Consider the following 20,472-nt stretch of genomic DNA (forward strand, 5'->3'; position numbering starts at 1 on the left):
GTATTTCAAATCTTTGATTTACTGCTAACAAATGTGCAATCTAGAAATAGGTACTAACCAGTACAATCCAAAGCAGGAGTTGTATTTTCAGCCAGTTGAGTTTCTTTTGAATGGCAGGGAATTGTTTTTGGGTCTGAAACATGCAAATTAGGACTAGAAGCATTTTGGACATTCTTCACTGCACAAAGACCTTGATCACTCTGATTCAGAGAACCAATAGGATTCCTTCTACTAGATGCATCTCCTACACAGAGACCATGCTCAAACATGTGTCGTGTTTGTATCATAGATTTTGTTAAACATTTTTTCATCAGTAGGACAAACCTGGAGTGTTCTCAATCGTATCGGTCGAGGGTCTAGCAGCTCCACTAATTCTTTCACCTACCTGAACAATGACAATTTAGTCAGCTCCAACAAAAAACAAAAAATACTTGAACTGAAATAAAATTGAACTGAAATAAACTGAATGTGATCTGAACTAAACCAGACGCAAATACACACAAAAAAGATCCAAGCAATAATCCAGTAAACCAATGTGATCTAAACTAAACCTAGTGCTTTACATACTAAACTGAAATAAAATCGAACACTGATGGATAGAGGCGATACACAGCCTTATGGTGTTCAAAAATAGAGCTGAAAATAAAAATTTGTGAGGTGCACACACAGAAAAAAAAACAGCAAAACACAGAAACTCACTTTTAATTCAAGCTTCTGATGTTTGGTTCTAGCTTTAGAAGCTAATATTTGGGCTTCTTCAACAAGTACAGCATTATCCTTTGTACCTCCAATTCCAGCATGATCCAGTACACTTGCCTAAAATTCACAAATACATATTATTTACTGCTAATAATAATATGCAGTAGCAAGAACCCTTCAACTTTGTCACAATACATATTATCTACAAAAGGAAAATGAATAAGATGTAGAAACATTGACCTCAACATAATCATCTTTTCTGCAACTAAGAGGGGATTTTCCAAGACCTTGAGATAGTCCATATCGAGTCCTAGAAGCTACACTATCAAGAGTGGAAGTTTGTGATGCATAGTTTTTCCTCTTCCTCTTTCTTCTACCTGAATCTGCACCTCAAAAATATTCATAAGAGTATGAACAAGAGATACAAAGTTAACTCAATGCTGAAAAAATGCTACAAAAAACACTTTATGTACCTTGAGCTGATGAGTTATTGGAAGAAATAATTAAGTTGCCTGAGAAACACCACAATTCTCACTACCAAAAACATTGTATGCACTATCTGAATCAACTTTTTCAGTCACAGAAACTTCTTCATCATTATTTTTAGTAGCAGCAGCCATTGTCGGATCAACAACTTCCACATTAAATACACCAGCAGCAGGCAATGTGGTATCCAAAACATCTTCCACAATGGTATGAGTTGAAGCAGCAGGCATTGAGGCTTCAAATTCATGAGCCATTGCATCATCATCTTTGTGACTAACATTGGCTGGAGAAGGGATTCCGGCAGCAGAATTCTCAGGCAGTGGATCATCATCAACTACACGACCATGACGGTTTTTCATGTACTGGAACATTGAGATGACAAGTTTATCAGGGCTCCTGAAACCATGTGCTGTGTGATGTTCTTGGAAAATGGCACACAAAGCTTCATTGTCCTATCATGTCAAATTAATAGTAATTTAAAATGGCAAAAATTACGGATTATGCATATTAAAATAGTAATGAACTAAACCACACAAATATTAAACTAAATGAAATACTCATGAACATACTGAACAAGGCACCTACTTGTTCATCAAATAATCTACAATCAGTATACAGAGAATCCCTAAAAGAAGCACAAGCATCAACCGGTAACAAAGATTCAGCATAACAAGTTTCATCAATAGATTTGACCTACACAAAAAATTACAGTTAGTCAGTCAGTAATCTAAACAAGAACAAAACAAACATGACAACACTTATAAAACCTCAAACCAAGACTTACCGGGCGCTTTCCATACTTCTCACCAGACACACGATCATAAGAAGCATATTTGTTAATTATCGAGCCCTTCCAACAGAGGATCCTTGGCAGATTTGGGGGGAGCTCATTACGTTTTCCAAAGTTGACAAAATCAAGATAATAAGTCTACAAAAGATTTCAAAGACACCACTAAAATAGGGTACATATCCAAGACAAACAACAGAATACAGAAACACTTACAGCAAGAAAATATCTGCAGCCACCAATAGTGCTTCTATTCTTCTTTCTGTAGTTTGAAATCGAAGCAAACAGCCAATCAAACACAAACTTCGACCAATCCCATTCTTTCACCTTAGATACACCAATCAAAGCACCAAGGTACTACGGGCTGGGAAGAGTACTAGAGTTTGCACACAGAAAAGTGGACAAAGCAACAACCATAAAGTACCGAAACACATCATCATCTGACAAAGTGTCACCTAACAACTTCTCGCCAAAGGTCTTGATCAGAGGTAGAGAAGCCTCATCGATTTCACAAAGAAACTTGGTCTTTGCAGAGTCATTATGATTTTCCCTAATGCCTTCACCACCTATTGGAAGGCCTAAGAAAAGATGAACTGCCTCTGCAGAAAATGGGATCACTTTCCCACCAACAACTATGTCACAGCAATTCAAATCAACTTGATCTGCTATCCACTGCACAAAGCCTCTAGGTGCAAAACAACCATCATACTCTAGCAAGGTACTGAAACCGTGATCCCGAATAATCTTCTTCTTACGCTCATCCAATTTCACAATTATCTCTCCAAAATACTTACTATTGAACCTAGAGGATGCTCTCTCTGATGTACTTGCAGCAGCACTTGATTTCCCTTTACCCCTGCCTCTGACAGTTCTGTTAATCTGAAACCAATGCAAAAAAATAATATAAAAATTCCAGTTAAGCTACTGAATTTAGTAAACATGGTGACAAACAAAAAAGAAGATTAGATAGGTACTGAATTTACCTTTCTAGAACGCACCCGGACGCCAGACCGTCTTGATTTCCCTTTGTTGCCAACAAACTTAGAAAACTGTAAGAAAAAATACTTGTTAATCTAAATATTTTTTATATTTGCTGTGCGGGATCATGTGGCATGTGTGCACAATTGATATTCTGACACCCCCTGGAACTCCCCGTGTTCAACTTTAGTATTTGGTATTAGTGCTTAATTTTCCTACTTGTTAATCAATGATAGACAAAATCAACTAATGCTTATGCCCCAAAAGAGTACTTTAAAACAACCTTCACTATGCGTTAGATTGAGCTAACTTTTGCTGATATAAAGCACATTTTTAAAGAATGTGTTATGCATGTGTTTCATTAAGAGGGGAAACAACCCACAGAAGTATAGTACAAAAAAACAGGAAACAGAACAGCACATGAAGTGCCTAGGATGACAAATTTCAGAACATACTCCAGATAAAGCTTCCTGCACATGCTTGAAAGTCTTCAGCATCTCAGCAGTATCAATATCATCATCTGTGGGATTTCGATCCTAAAAAAGGCAACAACATATATCATATTATTATAATACACAAGTGCACAAACAAAACAAAATCAAGTGAACTTAGTACCTCACCAACATTCATAGAATCAGAGTTGTTTTCTTCTTCAGACTTCATAGCAAAGTCATCCTCACTCTCACCATATCGAGAATCACCATCAGAAAGAAATAAATCGTCATCCATGGCTACATAACATAACAAAAAAAATTGGTTAATGACCTCATTGCTAGCTGCAGCCAATAAAAGAAGAAGCAAAACAACTAGCTCGAAAAGTAATTGGACGCTTACAGAACAAATAAAAAAACTGAGAGCCTTCCTGAAAAAATAACCTGAAACTCCAAGATCACTGGAATAACTAGAGCCAAATATATTATATATCATAGTTCAATATAATAATTACAAGCCAGCAATAGCTGGTATTCATAAAAAAACCAATACTTATAATATCAACTAACCAAACTACAACTTAACATCATCACCATCGTTTACACTAGGATACCTATATCGGCACAGAGGGCACGACTTATCGCTACCAAGCCACTCAAAAATGCATATCTTGTGGAAGACATACATACAAGGCAGCACCCTCAGTGTCTCCATGGCAGCCTCTAAAGCAGCTTCGTCATCGTCCTCTTTTCTGATATCTAAGACACCCAAGCAGATAGCACATACCTCGTCGTCTTTCAAAGGCAACTCTACTAAAATAGGTTCCCTTTCAACGCGAGGAGCTGACGATTGAATAACAGGGGGACATGAAGAGCTCCGCATGTGCCTGTCCATCTAAACTCAAACGATCAAAGATGAAAATATTAAATCAATGTGTTTCACTGGGAACTACAAATATTGCATCATCTATGTCAGACCCCAATGTTGTACAATAGAAAATGAGATGCACTCCTTAAAAATGTACTGTCCAGTCCCAAATAGCCCATCCAGAAGAATATCGATGCCCTAAAGCAAGAACAATTGCATGCTCCAAGTTAACTAAAATTGCATGCTCCAATAACAGATATTGCACATGTTACACACCGTAATTGCAGTAGTTGAAGTGTGCAATTTACTACTAATAAATGTGCAATCAAGAAAATGGTGCTTCTAAATAAAGTAATAGAATAAAATCACAGTTCAGTAGAATTCTAATGCAGTATATAATCAAACAGGCACTTTAAAAGAAATGACAAAAAAAAGATACTGGATGATAAGCATCCTACCGAATCAGAAATGTAAAGTTGCTGAATTCATTCATGACTTTGATATCATGAATTACATTTACAGTTGCTGAATTAACAGCCTATCCTACTTCAATTCTTGGACCAAACACAGAAGTTCAAAAATCATGTCAATATCATAATTACTTGATAAAAAATCATGTCAATATGACTATAACAGTCCTCAATCACCTTAATTCAAGTCTCTTGTGAAATTGATAGAAATTGAAAAGGGACAACTGAAAACATATAAACATACAAGACACAGAAATGATAGGACTCGCTACAATATTATTACCTTGCTGACAGCCTTCAGTGGGTACCCTCCTCCAAGCCTTGGATCTCTGCAAGCTAGGGTTACTAGCCATCAACAAAAAATCAGGATGTCAACTAGCCATCAACAAGCTTGATGTACAAAAAAACTTAACGTATCACTAGACCACATAGGATGAACATAAAAGTTTAGCATATAAGATGGACAATCTCTCTTGTGCCTAGTTACAGAGAACAGAAGCACAACAACTTAACGAATCACTACATCATGCAAACCCAATCTTATTAACAAATGATAGGTCACAAAAACTCATAAACAACACAAAAACTCACAAAAACCCAATCTTATTAACAAATGATACAAACCAGGGAAGAACAATAACTCATAAACAACACAAAAAAACTGAATCTGATTGAATCATGAGTTCAATAACTCATAAACATCAAACAAAACCCAACAACACAAAAGAACAATCCATCAAACCAAACCCTAATTAACAAGTTCACCAAAAAACAAGATCTACACAGAGCCCGCAAACCAAACCAAACCCTAACAAGGACTAACAGAACAAACCCTAGACGCATTCGAACCTCACCCACACAGAGCCCGCATCCGCTCATCGACAGACACCGCCTGAGCGAGGCAACACAGCACTGTGGGAAGCGAAGTGCAAGGAAAGCGCCCCCACCCACAACTCCGCCCCACCTGTTCCCTGCCGCGGACAACCTCCAACCCACCCTCCGCCTGCCACCGCCACCGTGCGATGCGGAGAGGATTCGGCTGCAACCTAATCCTCAACCACATCCGCTGCCGCAACCGAAACCCAAACCAAATCGGAACGGAATCCAAATCTTACCAACACAGAAACGGGATCGACTACGAACCTCAACAACGAATCCGAGACGAAGAAGAACGAGCCGGAGCAACTGCCGCTTCCGCCGATCAAATCGCCTCCAGCGCACCGGGAAGCAGCTAGTCGACAGGTCACCGAGCAGATCAACAGGACGAGGCGCCGCTGCCGCCGATACACCGCCTGGTCACCGCGCCGGGAGGGAGAGGGTTGCCGTCGCCGCGATGTGAGCGAGAGAAATGGGACGCGACCCCTCGGCTACCCGGCGATGTGAACGAGAGAAATGGGGATGTGAGCGAGAGAAATGGGGGAGCCACGCGACCCATCGGATACCCGGCGCGACTTCCAAAATACAAACAATAGCAGTGGGACCCACGCATCAGCCAACCAGCGAAAGGCCACCTCACTCTCAACCAACACCAGCGCTCCCAGCCCTCCATCGCCAGATGAACGCGGCAAAAATTCGTGTGCTACCAACGAAACAAACACACGGGCAACCGATAGCAATCCTGAAAATGAAAACAAATTGACGAACCTCCTTCTGGCGTCCCTGAATAGCATATCGACGAACCTATTCGTGTCTATAAATATACATCCCCTCTTCATCTATCTCGTCACAAACACAGCAAACTACTAAATACTCTTTTCCTTTCAGAGCCAACAAATCCTTGCCAATGGCCCATCCTAGCCATGCCCTGGCCACTATCCTTTTCATGTCACCTCTGATCTTAGTCATGGCTACTGCTTCACTTGGATGCCCATGCCCCTATACTTGTGAAAATGAGATAATTGGCGCTTGTATTTGAAACAAGTTGGTGGTACTGGACCAGATCATAACCAGGAAGGAATTTTCGTACCTCCGCATGCTAATCTGTTCGGCCAGACTGTTGTTCAAGATTGGACAATAGTGGATGCACCCGCTCCAGATGCAAAGGTTGTAGTGCATGTCATGTCTGATCTAGCCAATGTGAACTGGTTCGTTTCCCTCAACATAGTGTTTCAAGGTGACAGGTAACTTTTTTGCTTCCTTCTGTTCATAGCATCAAAGTATGCTATCTATTGTTAGTTTTGTATCTTACGTTCAAACACTGTATGGTGCATCATCAATGATGGATTATTAATTTATTACGTATAACATTTTCCGTGCTTGTGAAATAGGTTTAGTGGATCTACACTCCAAGTGATGGGAGTTCTTCCACCAGAGGGAGAGTGGGCTATTGTTGGAGGGACAGGAGAACTGGCTTTGGCGCGTGGTACTATCAAGCACAAAGTAGCTGCAACCACACCCACCACCGATTTCCGGCAGCTGGATATTCATGCGCTCTATGCGAACAACTCAGTCAACTGTAAGTTGTTTTCAGCATTTTATTTTATTACTCGATCCACGGTGGCCAGACAGCCCCCGGTATTCTAGCTTAAGAAGAAGATATTCTTATGTAGATCGAGAAAACCCCTGAACCCCTATCCCACCCATACACAGCGGCACCGCAGCTCCATGAGATGAGCTGGCCACAGACCTGTGCTTTGGATGTGGGGCAGACGAGAGAGTTTTTTTTTCCTTGATCGCTACGGCCGAAGCTACAAATAAAGAGTGAGTCTCTTGGGACTCGAACTCTGACCACCCCAAGGAGAGGTACTGAGCCTGCACTGATCACTCAGTCAGCATTTTATTTTATTACTGTTGCCCAACAATCCAAGCATGTTTGTACTATGATAAACCCGTTGCTTATATATATATATATATATTGTATTTTCTATACTCCCGGAAGTAGTTACTCCTACATGCATGTAATGCAGGTGAGAAGGGCACTGCAGCAGATAACGGGTTTCCAAAGATCCATTAATGAGCTAACTAATCTGTGTGATTTAGTTAATTAATTAACAAATAATTTTTTGTGTGCGTGTAACCCATTATTTTTGGTTGGCTGGCTTATCCGTTGGTTACCGCTTTTCAAAGTTGTGCTAGTGAAAGGATTAAGATGCCCAATAGGTAGGGTGAATTGGGCTAATTCTAAAATTCTTTGCAATAATTAAACCATACACTTAACTCACTTCACCCCTTGTGCCTAGAATATGATTCTATCATTCTACCGCATAAAAGTTTTGTACCCTAAGTTCCAATCTTCCTCTAGCATGGCAATTCTAGAAATGTAAAGACATAAAATAAATTGCTTAAATGTAAATGCTTAAAGTAAAGAGAGGGAAAGGAACACGGCGATGTTTTTGCCGAGGTATCGGAGAGTCGCCACTCTCCACTAGTTCTCGTTGGAGCACCCGCGTAAGGGTGTAGCTCCCTCTTGATCCGTGCAAGGATCAAGTGCTCTCTATGGGCCGATTCTTCGACACTCCATCGCGGTGAATCACCCACAACCGCTCACAACTTGAGTTGGATCATCCACAAGCTCCGTCGGATGATCACCAAACTCTCAATCACCACCGAGCCGTCTAGGTGATGACGATCACCAAGAGTAACAAGCACAAACTCTCACTTGACCACGACAAGCCTAATGAGAAGGGTGGATGCACACTTGCTACTCTCCTTGCACTAATAAGGACCTTAATCTTGGATTCTCAAATGTCAATCACCTCACTAGACTCTTGTTTTCCTTTGCACTCTCAAGGATGTTTCTCAGATTAATAAATGGGCAAGAGACCTCCATTGGACGAGTGGAGTAAGTATTTATACCCCCTCATTCAAAACATAACGTTTGGAGGCTAAGTCATCACTCTGCGGGGTGACCGGACGCTCCGGTAAGGGTGACCGGACGCTCCGGTCAGTTATCCCCACCACTATGTCAGAAAGAGCCACTAAGTTCTGACCGGACTCTGACCTGCATCCGGTCAGCACTGACCGAACATGTTCGGTCAAGAAAAACGCTCTCTGGAACCTTAGTGATGTTGACCGAACGCTGGTTCTGTCTGCTCCTCTGGCTGTGTCTACTGCTCTATCTCCCCCTAAGGCTGACTCTCCACTAAAGAGACACGCCGTCCTCCTAGCATGATAGTCCTAGGTGGACAACCATGAAGTGTCTTAGTCCTCTCGACAGCGGCCCTCTGTGCTGGTGACAACTAATCAGCAATGCGAACGCCATGCCTAGATTCGCCTCTCGCCACTCGCTCTGCGGCGTCTGCCACTGCTGCTGATCTCTCTATATCAGCATCTACAAACTTACGCTTCTTCATCGTAGTCTTCTTCGCCTTTCCTTTCTCCTGAGCAGTCAGGCGAGGCGGAGGCCTTGGATCCTCATCGTCGGGACCACCTCCGGCATTCTTGCAACGTGCCATTGCTGTAGCTGAAGAGAATTACTGCCACTGACAATGTCAATTGACACTCGTGAGGCTTGGCCTCGATCTGTACTCAAAGGCTTGGCCCCGAGTTTACTGACAACTGGAAAGACAACCACAAGAGCACCAACTCGCTGCACGATAGAATAGATAGGATATATAAATAATCATAATATTCATCTAGAGGTACGAAACCCTAAGAAGCAAGTAGTAGATACGAAATTGAAAGCGATGGCTTGCTACCTGACGAGCCAGCGACGGACGAGCAAAGGAGAGGATCACGGGGCACCACCGGGTTGTCAAAGAAACGCCTAGGGTTAGGGTTTGGTGGCATCTGGACAGAAATCACAATGGCGCAGCCAAGATTGCGGTGGAGGAACGATGCGGCCGAAGTGTAGGCAAGGTCGTGGCTAGGGCACATTGAGGCAGTGCGGGGCTGGTGCGGCGGTGCGATGGCAGAGATGGGCGTGGTGGCATGGCATAGGTGCGGCGCAGACGGGCGTGGGCACGTGTGTGGCAGTGCTGTGGCAGTGCGTAGGTGGAGCAGGCGTGGGCGTGGGTGCGGCTATGCTACAGCGCGACGATGAAGGCAGGTGACGGTGGCACGGGCGTGGTGATGGCAGGCGTGGGCTCGGCGGCTCGATGCGACGGCGCGGGGGCGGTGGTTGAGGGATTAGGGCAGCAACACAGCGTACGGAAAGGAATTTATAGTGCCCCCCATGATAGATAAGGAAACAAAATAGAGTTGGAGATCCACCCGATTTCAACTGACCAGACGCACCGGTGGCAATGACCGGATGCTGCCACCTAGAGTCCGGTCGACAACAGAGAGGTCCAAAACCCCTCAAATCACGACCGGACGCGTCCGATTACCCTTGACCGGACGCAGCCAGAGTCCGGTCGATCCTGAGTACGTCTTCTTCGATTGACCGGACGCAGGGACACCTTCACACTAGACGCAGGATGAGCACTGTTTCAGCGTCCGGTCACTCCTGTGCTGCTTCTATTCACCTCCTATGAATAGACCGGACGCTGGAAGTAGAGTCCGGTGCAGCGTCTGGTCACCCTTTTTCAGCGAATCTTCAAAGTTCCTTCACGCTGCCTGTTCCAAATCAAGTCACAACTTCAATAAGACCTAAATAAACACCAATTGGGACTGATGTGAGTGACCTCTCTCAAACCCTCAATTTTTTTCAAAATATTTTGCCTTAGGCTATAATTCCTTTTAAGAAAATATGCAATAAAAAAGGGGCGAGGAGCAACATGTGGTCACACATAGGGTTTTATGATCAATGGAAGCTTCAAATGCTCTCCCTATTTGTGGATAAACACAGTGGGTGCTCAAAAGATAACAAAAAAGAAATGCCAAAGCAACACACATGCATATGCAATGCAATACTTGAAAGTAATTCTAGTTGCTTGTCAAGTTTGATCCAAGGTTAAGCTTCTTCACACGCTTTTCGGCAGTTATCTTAACCATGTTAGACAAGCCCTAAGTGCATTGCCAAAAATTAAACATGTTTTATATTACAATGCAATGCAAGGGACAACACAAGCTTATTTTTTAGTGAAGTTACTAAAATCAAGCACATTGAGCTCATTCCTCAACCGACAAAATGCAGCCTCATCTAGCGATTTAGTGAAGATATTCGGCAATTGATCCTCGGTCCTCACACCTTCTAGTGATATATCATTTTTAGCAACATGATCTCTAAGAAAGTGATGACAGATATCTATGTGCTTGATGCGAGAGTGTTGAATCGGATTATTAGCAAGCTTTACCGTGCTCTCATTGTCACACAAAAGAGGTACCTTTTCTAGAACTACACCACAGTATAGCAAAGTTTGCTTCATGTAAAGAATTTGTGCACAACAAGCACCGGCGGCAATGTATTCGGCTTCGGCGGTAGACAAAGTCACACTATTTTGCTTCTTGGAGGACCAAGACACTAGTGATCTACCAAGCAAATGGCACCCTCCGAATGTGCTTTTCCTATCAATTTTGCAACCGGCATAATCCGAATCAGAATAGCCAACTAGTTGAAATCTAGCTCCTTTGGGATACCAAAGACCAATGCTTGGTGTGTGCTTAAGGTACCTAAGGATTCTTTTAACGGCAACCATGTGAGCCTCTTTAAGATTAGCTTGAAATCTAGCACACATACACACACTAAACATGATGTCGGGCCTAGATGCGGTCAAATATAACAAGCTACCAATCATAGAGCGGTAGAGAGTTTGATCTACCGTTTTACCTCTCTCATCTAGGTCGAGATGTCCATTAGATGGCATTGGTGTCTTGATTGGCTTACACTCATCCATATTGAACCGCTTGAGAAGATCCTTGGTATACTTCTCTTGAGAGATGAAAATCTATTCTCTCATTTGCTTGACTTGAAAACCAAGAAAGAATATAAGCTCTTCAATCATCGACATCTTGAACTCCTTCAACATCAATTCACCAAACTGTTTGCAACAATCTTCATTTGATGATCCAAATATAATATCATCAACATATACTTGACAAATGAAGATTTCTCCATCAAGCCTCTTGGTGAATAGTGTGGTGTTGACCTTCTCAATGGTGAAGCCCTTCTCAATGAGGAAATCCTGAAGGCGTTCATACCAAGCTCTTAGGGCTTGCTTGAGCCCATATAGCGCCTTGGATAACCTATAAACATGATTAGGATATCTAGGGTCTTCAAACCCGGGAGGTTGATCAACATAGACTAGTTCATTTATGAAACCATTTAAAAATGCACTTTTAACATCTATTTGATATAATTTCATTTCATGATGTGATGCATATGCAAGGAGGATACGAATGGCTTCAAGTCTTGCAGCTGGTGCAAAGGTCTCTCCAAAATCCAATCCTTCAACTTGAGAGAACCCCTTTGCAACTAGTCTTGCCTTGTTCCTCATATCAATGCCTTGATCATCTTGCTTATTGCGGAACACCCACTTTGTTCCAATGACTCTTGCACCTTGGGGTCGCTCTTCAAGAGTCTAAACTTCATTGTGGGTGAAGTTGTTCAACTCTTCATGCATGGCATTTATCCAATCCGAATCTTGAAGAGCTTCTTCTACATTCTTAGGTTCAACACAAGAGACAAAAGAGTGCTGTTCAATAAATGAAGTAAGTTTTTGAGGGCAAGACATTACACCCTTTGAAGGACTCCCTATAATGAGATCTTGTGGATGTGCTTGTAGTAGAGGTGAATTTATTCTATCAACCACTTGAGGGGGAGGTTGTGGAGCATCAACATCTTGAGCTTGAGCCACCATTTGATCATGAGAGACATGAGTGTCTTCGTTTTCTACTCTCCCATCTTTATCACCATCTTGTGGCACATTTGATGAAGAAGGTGGATCAATCACTTGTATATCATCTTTATCATCTTTAGGCTTGATGTCTCTAATCGAAATGTTCTTCATGGCCTCCCTCAATGGTTCATCACCTACATCATCAAGATTCTCATGTGCTCCTTGGGAGCCGTTAGATTCATCAAATTCCACATCATATGTTTCTTTAACTAAGCCGGTGGCATGATTAAATACTCGATATACCTTGGACTTTGATGAGTAACCAACAAGAAAGTCAATATCACAACATCTTTGAAACTTTTCTAGGTGTTGTCACTTCTTGTAGATGTAGCATTGGCAACCAAACACCCGAAAGAATAACACGTTCGGCTTCTTCCCATTGAGCAACTCATAAGGTGTCTTGCTAAGAAACTTTTGAAGAAATAGGCGGTTGAATGCATAACATGCGGTGTTGATAGCTTCCGCCCATAGAGCTTCGGGTGTATTGTACTCATCAAGCATTATTCTTGCAAGTGTGATAAGTGTTCGTTTCTTTCTCTCAACTACACCATTTTGTTGAGGAGTATATGTTGCGGAGACCTCATGCTCGATTCCAACTTCATCACAATAAGCTTCAATGTTTGTGTTGTCAAATTCCTTTCTATTGTCACTTCGTATCTTCTTGAGCTTCACTTCAAATTCATTTTATGCTCTTTTGGCAAACTTCTTGAAATATGAAGCCACTTCAGTCTTGTCATGAAGGGAGAATACCTAAGTATATCTAGAGTAGTCATCAACAATCAGAAGACACTAGAGATTTTCTCCCAAACTCTTGTAAGTTGTTGGTCCAAATAGATCCATATGAAGGAGCTCTAGTACTCTTGTTGTTGACATGTAAGCTTTTGTAGGATGAGTGTTTACAACTTGCTTGCCGGCTTGACATGCACTACAAAGCTTGTCCTTCTTAAATTTCACATCCTTCAAACCTCTCACCAATTTATTCTTCATGAGCTTCTTGAGTGAGCTCATCCCAACATGAGCAAGTCTTCTATGCCATAGCCACCTAAGTGATGTTTTGGTGAATAGGCATGTCTTCAAGTTGGCATCTTTGGAGGTAAAATCCACTAGATATAGGTTGTTGTATCTAAATCCCTTGAATATAACTTGATCATCATCTTTCGTAGATATAATCACTTCCTTCTCGGTAAACAAGCATTGAAAGCCAAGATCACATAATTGACCAACGGATAGCAAGTTGAAGCTCATTGAAGCAACATATAGGACATTTGATATTGAATGATTATTTGATATTGCCACTTTGCCCACTCCTTGAACCTTGCCCTTTGAATTATCATCAAATGTTATCCTTTCTTGACTATCTACTTCTTCATCTAGTGAGGTGAACATACGAGGATCACCGATCATATGTTGAGTGCAACCACTATCAATTACCCAATGACTTCCACTGGTCTTATAGTTCACCAACACATAAGAGATCAAGCTTGTTTAGGGATCCAAACTTGATGAGGGCCCTTGACTTTCTCAACAAGTGACTTTGCAACCCAAATTTTCTTAGGCCTATTCTTGTTGGGTGGACCTAAGAATATGACTTTTATTTTTCCACTAGAATCCTTTCTAAGCATGTAATGAGCATTGAAGGCAAAGGGTCTAGCATGTTTGGGCAAGTGTTGTGGTGGTGGAGCTTGACACTCATGGGCAAAGTGACCTTCTTGTCCACACTCAAAACACCTCTTTGGCTTTGGCTTTGGCTTTGACTTGTGTTGTTGTTGATGTTGAGCTTGAGCCTTCTTCTCTTGATGTGCCAAATACCCAATGCCACTTCTATCCATCTTCATTATGATGTTCATGAGTAGCTCACTTTAAAGATATTGGCCTCTTGTGAACTTGCTCAAGCCGATCTTGAGATGTTCTTTCTCCAACTTGAGCTTCTTGTTCTCTTCTTTAAGTTCATCATAATTTTTCTCCATCTTGAGTCTCTTGTTCTCTTCTTTAAGCTTCTCATTCTCAAGAGCTATATCACAATTATGGTCAAGGTTCTCTATTAGAAATTGTATTGGTGGTTGATAGCTTTTCAAGATCTTTCTTGAGCTTCTCATTCTCATTCTTGAGCTTGACATACTCATCATAGTTGTCGGCCTCAACCACCTTCTTGCATTTGCTACTAGAACCTTGCTCAATGCACTCAACAATCAAATCATCACATGATGTAGCTATATCAATCTTAACAACATGGTTAGTAGCATCATGTGGCTCATTGGATAATAGCTCATGAGAAACAACAAGATTATCATGATTAACTTTGAGATTGATATACTCTTCTTTTAGCAAATTGTAGCTAATGGTGAGCTCATTATGTATCCCTTCAAGTTTATCATGTTTTTCTTTAAGCTCCTTTTTAGAGGATTTGAGCTCCTTGAGTTTGGATGATATAGTTTTATTTTCTTCTCTAAGCTCAACACTAGCTTTTTTGGCTATGTCATATTTTGCTAAGAGTGAGTCATTCTCAGGTTCTAGCTTTTCATTTTTTACTCTTGTCTTCCTAATGATTTTAGTATATTGGTTTAACAACTTGACAAGATCATCATAAGAAGGTGATTCAAATTCATCATCACTATCACTATCATCATTGCTAGCATGATCATCACCACTACTATCATCATCATTTTGTACCTTTCGTTCACCCTTGGCCATAAGACATAGGTTTGTAGAGGATGACGACGGTGGTGTCGGTGAAGATAGTGAAGAGTCAATTACAATAGCGGTCACCTTCTCGTTCTCACTTTCATCATCGGATGAGCAACTTGATGAATCAATATCCATGAGCCAACCACCGACGATGTATGCCTTGCTATTCTTCTTATTCCTGTGGAAATCCTTCTTCTTGCCATCCTTCTTGTATGGCTTGTTTTTCTTCTTCTCATCATCATCTTCATCACTTGAGTCATCTTTCTTGCCCTTGTATTTCTTCTTGTACTTGTCTTTCTTGGGCTTGGGGCATTGATGAGCTAGATGACCAAGTTCTCCACAATTATAGCAATCCATCTCGAAGATTGGCTTCCTTCTATTGCTAGTGAAGAATTTCTTCTTCTTGCCATCAAACTTGACACCGTTCTTGTTGAGCTTCTTAAGCATCTTGGCGGTTCTTCTCCCTATGAGAGCAAGACTTGCATCATCACTTGAGCTCTCATGTTCAACTCTTGCTTTGCCCTTCTTCTCTTGGCTAGCCTTGAATACCAAGTCTTTCTTCTTGGTGGAAGAAGAGCCATCTTATGGTGTGATGTGCATAAACATCTCATGTGCATTGATCTTTCCCAATATTTGAGTTGGTGTAGTGGTGGAAAGATCACCTTGATGAAGCACGGTCATAATATGCCCATATTTGTCAATGGGGAGGACACTCAAGATCTTTCTTACAACATCGGATGGTTGCATTTGAGTGAGTCCAGGCCCATTTACTTGCTCTACAAGAACATTCAAGCGTGAATACATCTCATTAGCACTTTCTTTAGGAAGCATCTCAAATGAATTAAGCTTTTTCATAACAAGATGATAGCGTTCCTCACGCTCACTCTTTGTTCCCTCATAGAGCGCACAAATGTCCGACCATAGTGCATGGGTGTCCTTGTGGTTCTAAACACGGTTAAAAACATCTTTGCAAAGGCCTCTAAAGATGGTGTTTCTAGCCTTTGCATTCTATTTCTCGTAATTAACTTCATCGTCTTGAAGGTGTGTGGATCCTTAGGTTTTGGGAAGCCTTGTGAGGCGGCTCTAAGAATTCCAACATCTAAAGCTTCTAAATAAGCCTCCATGCGGATTTTCCAATAAGGAAAATCATCTTCCTCAAAGGTAGGAGGAGGTCCATCCCCGTGGGACATCTTTCTCTAGGTGGTTAAGCCTAATTTAGCCAGCACGAGGCTCCAATACCAATTGAAAGCATCAAGATGCCCAAGAGGGGAGGGTGAATTGGGCTAATTCTAAAATTCTTTGCAATAATTAAACCCTACACTTAGCCCACTTCACCCCTTGTGCCTAGAATGTGATTCTATTATTCTACAGCACAAAAGTTTTACACCCTAAGTTCCAATCTTACTCTAGCATGGCAATTCTAGAAATGTAAAGACATGAAATGAATTGATCAAATGTAAATGCTTAAAGTAAAGAGAGGAAAAGGAACGCGACGATATTTTACCGAGGTATCGGAGAGTCACCACTCCCCACTAGTCCTCGTTGGAGCACCCGCGCAAGGGTGTAGCTCCCCTTGATCCGCGTAAGGATCAAGTGCTCTCTACAGGCTGATTCTTTGACACTCTGTCGTGGTGAATCGCCCACAACCGCTCACAACTTGAGTTGGGTCATCCACAAGCTCCGCTAGATGATCACCAAATTCTCAATCACCACCGAGCTGTCTAGGTGATGGCGATCACCAAGAGTAACAAGTACAAACTCTCACTTGACCACGACAAGCCTAATGAGAAGGGTGGATGCACACTTGCTACTCTCCTTGCACTAATGAGGACCTTAATATTGGATTCTCAAATCTCAATCACATCACTAGGCTCTTGCTTTCTTTTGCACTCTCAAGGGTGTTTCTCAGCTGAACAAATGGGCAAGAGACCTCCATTGGACGAGTGGAGTAAGTATTTATACCCCCTCATTCAAAACATAACGTTTGGAGGCTGAGTCATCACTCTGCGGGGTGACCGAACGCTCCGGTCCGGGTGACCGGATGCTCCGGTCAGTTATCCCCGCCACTGTGTCAGAAAGAGCCGTTAAGTTCTGACCGGACTCTGACCTGCATCCGATCAGCACTGACCGGACGCGTCCGGTCAAGAAAAATGCTCTCTGAAACCTTACTGATGTTGACCGGACGCTGGCACCCAGAGTCCGATCACTTCGTTGTTCAGCGTCCGGTCAGTTACCGGATCCTGACCAGCGTCCGGTCAGCACTGACCGGACGCGTTCGATCAAGAAAATCCCTCTCCGGAACCTCTCTGGAGTTGACCGGACGTAGGAACCCATCGTCCGGTCACTTTTCACTTAGCGTCTGATCACATCCAGACGACTTCAGTTGATCAAATGAACTAACCGGACTCACCCTCCAGCGTCCGGTCACAACCAGACCAGCGTCCGGTCAGTCATTTGACCCTCCATTCACTTCCAACTCGAAATCCTATGTGAATGAAGTTTACTCCAATTGATCTTAGGGCTACTCCTGAGCTAACTAGTGCTAGATTTGATAAGTGTGCACCACACCTAACCCACTAGACTCACCTAGGTCAAGCTACTAGTCCATACCCCCTTAATAGTACAGCCAAAGGAAAAACAAAGTCCTAAAATACTCTAAGTGTCTCTTCAACATCAAACGACACTTAGAACTAGTCTACTTAACCTTGTCGTCCATCCTTTGAAAACTGAAACGATTTCCATCGACAGGGGCATGACAACCATGATTGCTCAATCAATTACCATTATCATGACCTAACTCAAATTGCCTCTGCAAAAGACACGTTAGTCATAGTAATCTCATATCGTCATTAATCACCGAAACCCAACTAGGAGCCTAGATGCTTTTAACTAGTATTTGAAATTTCGCATGCAAGGAGTATGTGTACATACACGGTTTGTGGGAGTATGCGTATGTACACAGTCTGTGCGTTGTATGAATGCATACATGTTCAGTGGGAGTATGTCTACATACATGGGTAAGAGGAGTATGCAGACATACATATTATACATATTTAGCAAGAAGAGTATGCACACATACGTGTTGAAGGAAACTGAGTAGTATATTATTATACAAAAATTACCATGGATCCCGGATGATAATTTGTGAAATAAGTATCTACAGGACTACAACTTGTATAATGTGAAAAATTACCATGGATCCTGGATGCACACATACTTTTTGGAATGGAGTATCTATACATACTTTTTAGAATAGAGTATTTATACATACTTTTTGGAATGGGGTATGCATACATACACCAACATTTAGATAGTATAAGTGCATACTTAAACCACACGACCGTAGTATATGTACATACATTAACGTATGGTGATATACAAAACAACGAGAGTATGTGTTCATACTATTTTTTTAGAATAAAATATATGTATATGATGATCGGAGAATGGAGTATGCATACATACGCCAAGATTTAGATAGTATAAGTGCATACTTAAACCACACCATTCGTAGTATATGTGCATACATTCACATATGGAGATATACTAAACAACGAGAGTATGTATTTAGACTATTTTTTACAATAATTCACGTATGGAGATATACAAAACAACAAGAGTATGTATTTAGACTATTTTTGACAATAGAATATATGTACATGATGATAGGAGCAGCTTCACGTGGACGGAAACTCCAATTAATGACATTTGACATGATGATCTGCAGTCTCATGTTGAAGTCCGATCTGAAACTGGTGGTGAAAAAAAAATCAGTGCTTAAAAATCCTAATGGAACCTGAATCCATCATATCCACCACATAAAAGCTTCGGATGTGAGTACTCAAGGATCTGTATTACAGAAAATGAGGCATCCGTAGGCATAGAGAGAGAGAAGAAAAGGGTCACCGATCACCGCGGGTCCTGATGGATCGCTGTTCCGATGGGGGTGATTGAGGACGATTGGGACGTACGCCCGACTGCAGGAGAAGGAAGAAAGGCGCAGTTCGCAACGGTGGAAGCATGGTCTGGATGCCAGGATCTGGATCGCGGCGTCGCTCGGCGGAGAGAAGAGAGACGCATCCAGTACAGCCTGCGGTCACCCTGCTTCCGCTCCATGCAGCGCCGTCAGCCGGCGGCGGCGCCCTGTCTCCCTGCCGTGTGGTGGAGACGACGAACTAGATGAGAACGAAGGCGTGTTGATGGACATTTTGAAGGAAACTAGCGTGTAGATTGGAACCAACAAATCAAGATCGAGAAAAAAATAGTGCGTACCGACGAACGCATGCAGCTGTCGCACCGCCGACGGAGATCAGAGCGGTGTCAGGCTCCTCCATTTTTAGGCATGTTGGTGGCCAGTCACAATCATGTGGTGGCGACTGTCCCGACGAGGCCCCTGCTACAAATGGCGGCGCTGAAAAAGAAAATGGAAAGCCGCCCGATGAAACCAGTGAATTGAAAGCCGCCGCCACAGCCGAATACCCTAAACACCGTAACACAAAACTTTCTTATATAGGCTGGATTAACGGGTCCGCCATTTTGAACCCGCTAGGCAACCTGCCCACCACGGTCAGCCGTGAGATGGTTCCGAAGGTGTATCCACGTGAGATTAAGAGAGGGAGTAGCTACTCATTGGGAGTAGAAAAAATTATATATATATATATATATATATATATATATATATATATATATATATATATATATATATATATATATATATATATATATATATATATATACCTTGGCTTAATTCTTCAGTTTCTGTTACTCATCTTGCAGCTTTTATGGACAAACTTCAGTTTACAACCTTGTCTTTTACCTTTCTATTCTAATCTAAGTGATCTAAGGACGAACTATAAGACGACATGTGGACTATATGCATAAACATCATTTTCTAAATTTTGGTTTCATTTTTGTACAGGTTCTGCTCCAGTGATAGTTGAGAATGGTTCTGCTTAAGAAAAGTAATGCCATGGGAAACAGATGCAATTGTCTGACGTGGAAACCTACAAAAAAATATAAATAACCACTTCGACGGATATATGTTTACAAATGAAGTAAGGCCCGTTCGGCTGGTGCCAAATTTTTACTGTTTACGGCTGAAAGTTACTGTTCACGATCGATTTCCTCTCACAGATTCCTCCAAGCGAACGGGGCCTAAATCAAGTGTTGGTGGTGTCCTTTATGTCATGAAAATTAGGCAAAGGCACCATTTGTGTGTTTTACAAATAAATAAGACATGGGTTTCTAGATGGAATTATCAATCCAGCATCCATCTACCATGACCCATTGTGGTTGTTGCTGTACGCAATTATTATTGTTGTTGTAATGTTTGTTGTATATTGTGGACCTT

The 20,472-nt window shown here is 41.9% G+C and overlaps 1 long non-coding RNA gene and 1 pseudogene across 2 annotated transcripts; one reads left to right on the forward strand and one right to left on the reverse strand.

The window, feature by feature from the left end:
• Positions 1-6,502: 6,502 nt before the first annotated feature.
• LOC136500228 (uncharacterized) lies at positions 6,503-7,242 on the forward strand (annotated as a pseudogene).
• Positions 7,243-18,676: 11,434 nt separating this feature from the next.
• On the reverse strand, positions 18,677-19,570 carry LOC136499120 (uncharacterized). Of its 2 annotated transcripts, none has more exons than XR_010769908.1 (3): positions 19,395-19,570; positions 19,029-19,273; positions 18,677-18,874 (listed from the first exon to the last, which is right to left on the reverse strand). It is a non-coding gene; the product is annotated as an uncharacterized lncRNA (long non-coding RNA). The 2 variants fall into 2 exon arrangements; XR_010769909.1 differs by having other exon boundaries at positions 19,029-19,297.
• Positions 19,571-20,472: the final 902 nt, after the last annotated feature.

The sequence above is a fragment of the Miscanthus floridulus genome, chromosome 13 (genome assembly GCF_019320115.1).
Source record: "Miscanthus floridulus cultivar M001 chromosome 13, ASM1932011v1, whole genome shotgun sequence".
Lineage (NCBI taxonomy): Eukaryota > Viridiplantae > Streptophyta > Magnoliopsida > Poales > Poaceae > Miscanthus > Miscanthus floridulus.